The sequence below is a fragment of the Schistocerca piceifrons genome, chromosome 1, assembly GCF_021461385.2.
Source record: "Schistocerca piceifrons isolate TAMUIC-IGC-003096 chromosome 1, iqSchPice1.1, whole genome shotgun sequence".
NCBI classification, from domain to species: domain Eukaryota; kingdom Metazoa; phylum Arthropoda; class Insecta; order Orthoptera; family Acrididae; genus Schistocerca; species Schistocerca piceifrons.
The window spans coordinates 323810465-323816008 of NC_060138.1; the positions used below are offsets into that span (position 1 = coordinate 323810465).

Here is a 5544-nt window from a genome sequence, read left to right on the forward strand (position 1 = left end):
AATCTGCTGAACTGAACTCCGTCCGAGCAGGCCTTGGAAGGCCCAACGGTACCGACCGGCCGCCCTGTCATCCTCAGACCACAGGCGTCACTGGATGCGGATATGGAGGGTCATGGGGTTAGCACACCGCTCTCTTGGCCGTATGTCAGTTTACGAGACCGGAGTCGCTACTTCCCAGTCAAGTAGCTCCTCAGTTTCCCTCACAAGGGCTAAGTGGACCCCGCTTGCCAACAGCACTCGGCAGATCGGATGGTCACCCATCCAAGTGCTAACCCAGCCCGACAGCGCTTATCTTCGGTGATCTGATGGGAACCGGTGTTACCACTGCGGCAACGCTGTTGGCCATGCAATGTACTATTCCACACAAAATCCAAAGACGCACACTGTCTAGGCTTTCTGGTCCCAAACGTACTATTAATTTGGTGCATACGTTCGTAGTATTCTTGTTTTGCATGTTTGTATTCCGCTTGTTAATTTTTATTTGTAGTTCACTGTTGCTATTTGAGTTTACATATTGTCATTTTGTCATTTGGAGAGAGCTAGTTGCGCTGTGGACGTTAGAAGAAAGAGTGACAAGTGGAGAAATCGGAACGTTTCCGACATATTGCTCTTTTTGAGTTCAGCAGAGCGGTGACAGCAACGGAGACAGCCAGAAACATTATTGCCGTGTATGGAGAAAATGCCACTGGACAAAGCGCTGTTAGTAACTGGTTTTCTCGTTTTAAGGAGGATCGTTTCGACATTAGTGACTCTCCACATTCAGGAAGGCCTTCGGGATTTGATGAAGATCATTTAAACGCATTAACCCGCAATGATACACGTCATCCTACTCAAGAACTAGCTAAAGTGAAGAACTGTGATCATTCCATCATAGTGCGACATATGCTAGCAATGGGGAAGGTTCAAAACTCTGGTGTGGGTACCGCATGCTCTAAATCAAAATCACAAAAATCAGCGGGTGGCCACATGTACATCTCTGCTTGCTCATCATCAATTGAGTCGTGTCTATATTGTTACTTGTGACGAGAAATTGTGTCTTTATGCTAACGTAAGGAAAAGGCAAGAATGGTCGAGGCCAAATAAAGCAGCAAACTCTCCGTACAAAGACTTGCACCCATCAACAAAAGATAACATTATGCACCTGGTGGAACAGGGACGGTGTGGTTGTACTACTAATTGTTTCTCCGAGGTGTAACCATCAATGCTGACATTTATTGCCCACAACTAACACGTCTTGCAGACGTATTCCAAGAAGAACGACCAGGAAAATTGCGCGAAGCGGTGCTACTCCACGATAACGCCCGTCAGCTTTCTGCTAGACAGACAAATAACTCTATACATGAGTTGGGTTGCGAAGTCATTCCGTACCAACCCTGTCCACTTGACCTTGCACCGTTCTCTATGGAAGAATTTTCAAGGAACTTCCGTTTCGGATGAAAATGCGCTCCGAAATGGCTCGACGAAGTCTCCGCCTCAAAACCATACGATTTCTACAGTCGCGCAATCAGAAAGTAACCCCAGTTGACAGATTGTTATAAGTACCGAAGGAGAATCTATTGAGCCGGGCGTTGTGACTGAGCGTTTCTAGGCGCTTCAGTCCGGAGCCGTGCTGCTGCTACGGTTGCAGGTTCGAATCCTGCCTCGGGCAAGGGTGTGTGTGATGTCCTTAGGTTAATTAGGTTTAATTAGTTCTAAGTCTAGGGGACTGATGATTTCAGATGTTAAGTCCCATGGTGCCTAGAGCCATTTGAACCATTTGAGAATCTATTGTTAATTACTAAAGTCTCCATCACTTCTGTCTGTCGTGTTTAAAACGCTACGAACTTCTGCGCCAATCCAATGTCAGTCTGCGAGAAGGTTTCAAAACAGCTTCCTCTCCGCTGCAGAGTGTAAGATTCATTGTGGAAGTACGTAATGTACCTGCAGAACTGTAATCAGAGCAAAAGAAGCGCGGGCCTGGCAGCGGAGGCAGCGATGTGCTGTGTCCTGCTTCAGAGAGAAACGTATGCAAATGTTGGTGCACTCAGAGCAGATGAAAAATGGAACTATTAGTAAATCTTTCACCTCTCCCGAAAAGGAACACAAAGAGTAAGGAACAAAGGCGCCCAGGGAACACTGCTCCTCAAGTCGTTCTAGAAGGCACCGCTGGCCTTCCAGACATTCACACAGCTTAGAATGCTACTGTGTCAACGACAACACGAAGTACTCGTTTTTAGTCATTTTATCCCGTGTGTGTGTGTGTGTTTCCTTAGGAGAGATGGATTTTTTCGTAAATTATCTATAACAGTTTTTCCGCTGTCTGGATCACATAGCTTCCTGTTGTAGAATTAATTACCAAAGAAGCTTTAGAAAAAGCGTATGATGCTGTCTCCAATCAACGGACTATGGGAAGCGATGGAGTATATAGGAGTAGAAGCACAACAGATATCCCTAATTCAAAGAATATACAACTAATCGTACGCAGCAGTCAAACATCGAAAGGACTTTGACAGGTCTGCTGTATGTCGCCGACCCTCTACATCTACATCTACATCTACATGGATACTCTGCAAATCACATTCAAGTGCTTGGCAGAGGCCTCATCGAACCACCTTCACAATTCTATTATTCCAATCTTGTATAGCGCGCGGAAAGAATGAACATCTATATCTTTTCGTACGAGCTCTGATTTCCTTTATTTTATCGCAGTGATCGTTCCTCCCTGTGTAGGTCGGTGTCAACAAAATATTTTCACATTCGGAGGAGAAAGTTGTTATTGGAATTTCGTTAGAAGATGCCGTCGCAACGAAAAACGCTTTTCTTTTAATGATCTACAGCCCAAATCCTGTATCATTTCTGTGACACTCTCTCCCACATTTAGTGCTGCCTTTCTTTAAACTATTTCGATGTACTCCGTCAGTCCTATCTGGTAAGGATCCTACACCGCGCAGCAGTATTCTAAAGGACGGACAAGCGTAGTGTAGGCAGTCTCCTTATTGGTCTATTACATTTTCTGTCCTGCCAATAAAACGCAGTCTTTGGTTAGCCTTCCCCACAACATTTTTTTGTGTGTTCCTTCCAATTTAAGTTGTTAGTAATTTTAATACCTAGGTATTTAGTTGAATTTAGGGGTTTTAGATTAGACTGATTTATCGTGTAACCGAAGTTTAACGAGTTCCTCTTAGCACTCATGTTGATGGGCTCACACTTTTCGTTATTTAGGGTCAACTGCCACTTTTCGCACCATTCAGATATCTTTTCAAAATTGTTTTGCAGTTTGGCGTTTAGGACAACTCAACACCCAGTCCTCGAGCGGAGAAAATCTCCGACCCAGCCGGGAATCGAACCCGATCCCTTAGGATTCAGCACTCAGTTTCAGCAGTGTGGGCAGCAGTATGCGGGCATTGTCGTGCAACAGCACAACAGCTTTTGACATCAATCCTCGGCGTTTGCTTCGATTTGCAGGCTTTAGCCTAGCAATAAGCACCTCACTGTAGCGTACACTGTTTATTGTAGTGTCCCTTTTCCCATAATGTTCCAGTACTGGACCTTGTGCGTCCCAAAAACCGTAAGCATCACACTCCGTTGTGGCAAAACACTGTTCCCATACTGTACCGAAAGTCTTCGATGAATTTCGGCCCCGGATACCCCTCCCGCCCACAAAAAACGGATCACTGAACGTTGCTCTTCTTTGGTGCAAATAGACAGCGGAGAAGCTGTAATTAACAGCAAGGCAGCGATAACGAAACTAACCTAGCAGCTTGAAAATCGCAAAGATATAACAACAAAGAAACAAAGCATGCGTCATCGACGTAAAACGGCAGTCCTACCAAAATAAACAAAAATATAACTAAATTACGGATAATAATTGACTTACCCTCGTATTACACATACATTGAACTTATTTCACACATATTTGTACACATATTTCATTCTTACCTCTAGCGAGATCGAAAAGGGACTGTCCTATTTGCGATGTAGATTTTCAAGAGGATCTGACCAATAATGCGAATGATGTGAATGTGATAAACGTTCTCAACCGCAGTATTATTGACGCAACCATATTCTTTGTAAGTCTGTTCTTGAGACCACAGATGTTGGTCAGAGAGATTAGTTTTACCTTGTCGGAGTAGCAGTACTGTGTGTTAGACAGTCTGGCTATGTAGTTGCTTTGAGAAGGATAGAAGCTGGCCTGCTGTGTAGTGGAAGCAGCATTGTTTGGAAAGGATTTTATATTAATTTATTCTGACGAAACAATTTGTGGTAATGAGATGGTATGAATGCAAGAATATCATAAGGATAGTTTTCTAAGGTAATCCAGTTTTTATGTACATCTGTAATTGTGCAGTTCCTTATTGAAGAACATTGTGCGTGGTTAAAGTTTACTGTAAGGAGTTTTATAGTGAAGCACACGTATTTGTCTTATAATTGAAATAAGTGTCATGGAAGGACCTGTGCACAGGAAAATTATAAAGAAAGAGTTTTGCTAACTTGTCTAGTTGTGAGAACTTTATGAAAGGGTGTAGTGTTGTTAATGAAGCGTAGTTGTACTTGGAGACTCTGTTCTCATCTATGTCTCGTTAAGTTTAGTTCCCCATTTTTCAGTCTTTAATTTTATCGTTATGTTTGTATAATCGCATTGCACATCGCTAATTGTGTGCTGCAGAAGCATTTTTGAGAGCATTGTTAAGAAACCGTCTTCCACTGCACATCGCAAGTACGGCAATTGAAATTTGTTTTTGGACAGTTAGATCAATATTCCTAATAGTAACAGGTTGCAGAACAGATGAGCGTTCCGTGTGCACAGGTAGGCCAACAAAGTTAATTATCATCAAAATTCATGTTAACTGTAAGGTGCAGTGATTGTCGGAAATATTCGTAAAAATATCACGTCATATCAGAGGTTTCAAATCAGTAAAAAAATTCAGTCAAGTGTTATCTTGTGAACTTCCAAGCAGTTTTAACACAAAGGCAGATGCGTTAATTTTTGTCCATTTGCTCTACAATTACAGTAACAGTTCTAGTCCAGTGATTGTTTGCAAGGCTTAAGATAAAGACCAACAATATTGAGTGCCAATATTTTAAACTGAGTCATTTGTTTTGAAGTCAAATGCCATATGTAAATTTCATTGAAGCCGGACAACTTTCTCGTAGGTGAATTGTTTGATGTACTGGTTAGCCCGGATTTCAATTCGAGTAGCGTGAGCTTCACATACTCCCGTTCAAAATTTAATTTTAAAACAGTTCTGTTGTCCTGACCGATGTTTACAAATTTCGATATCAAAATAAGTTTTACCAATTCATCAGATACCAACCTGACGTAAAGACGAGTTTAGAAGTTTGAACATTAACATTTCACTTGCCGACATTTTCTGCCATGATCCGTAATTACATGATTGTCCGCTGATTTTTGCAGTCAGATAAAGTTTTGATCTGCAACCACAAATTAAAATTTCAGTTGTAGGTTTTGACTTAGCAATTCCTTTCAATATTTGGGACTCAACAACAGTTTATTTGCATTATTTTTACCAGTGAACAATTTAGACAAATTTTCTGGAGAACAGT

At 42.0% G+C, this 5544-nt stretch overlaps 1 pseudogene; it reads right to left on the minus strand.

Moving 5' to 3' along the window:
* Positions 1–225: 225 nt before the first annotated feature.
* On the minus strand, positions 226–343 carry LOC124722227 (annotated as a pseudogene).
* Positions 344–5544: the final 5201 nt, after the last annotated feature.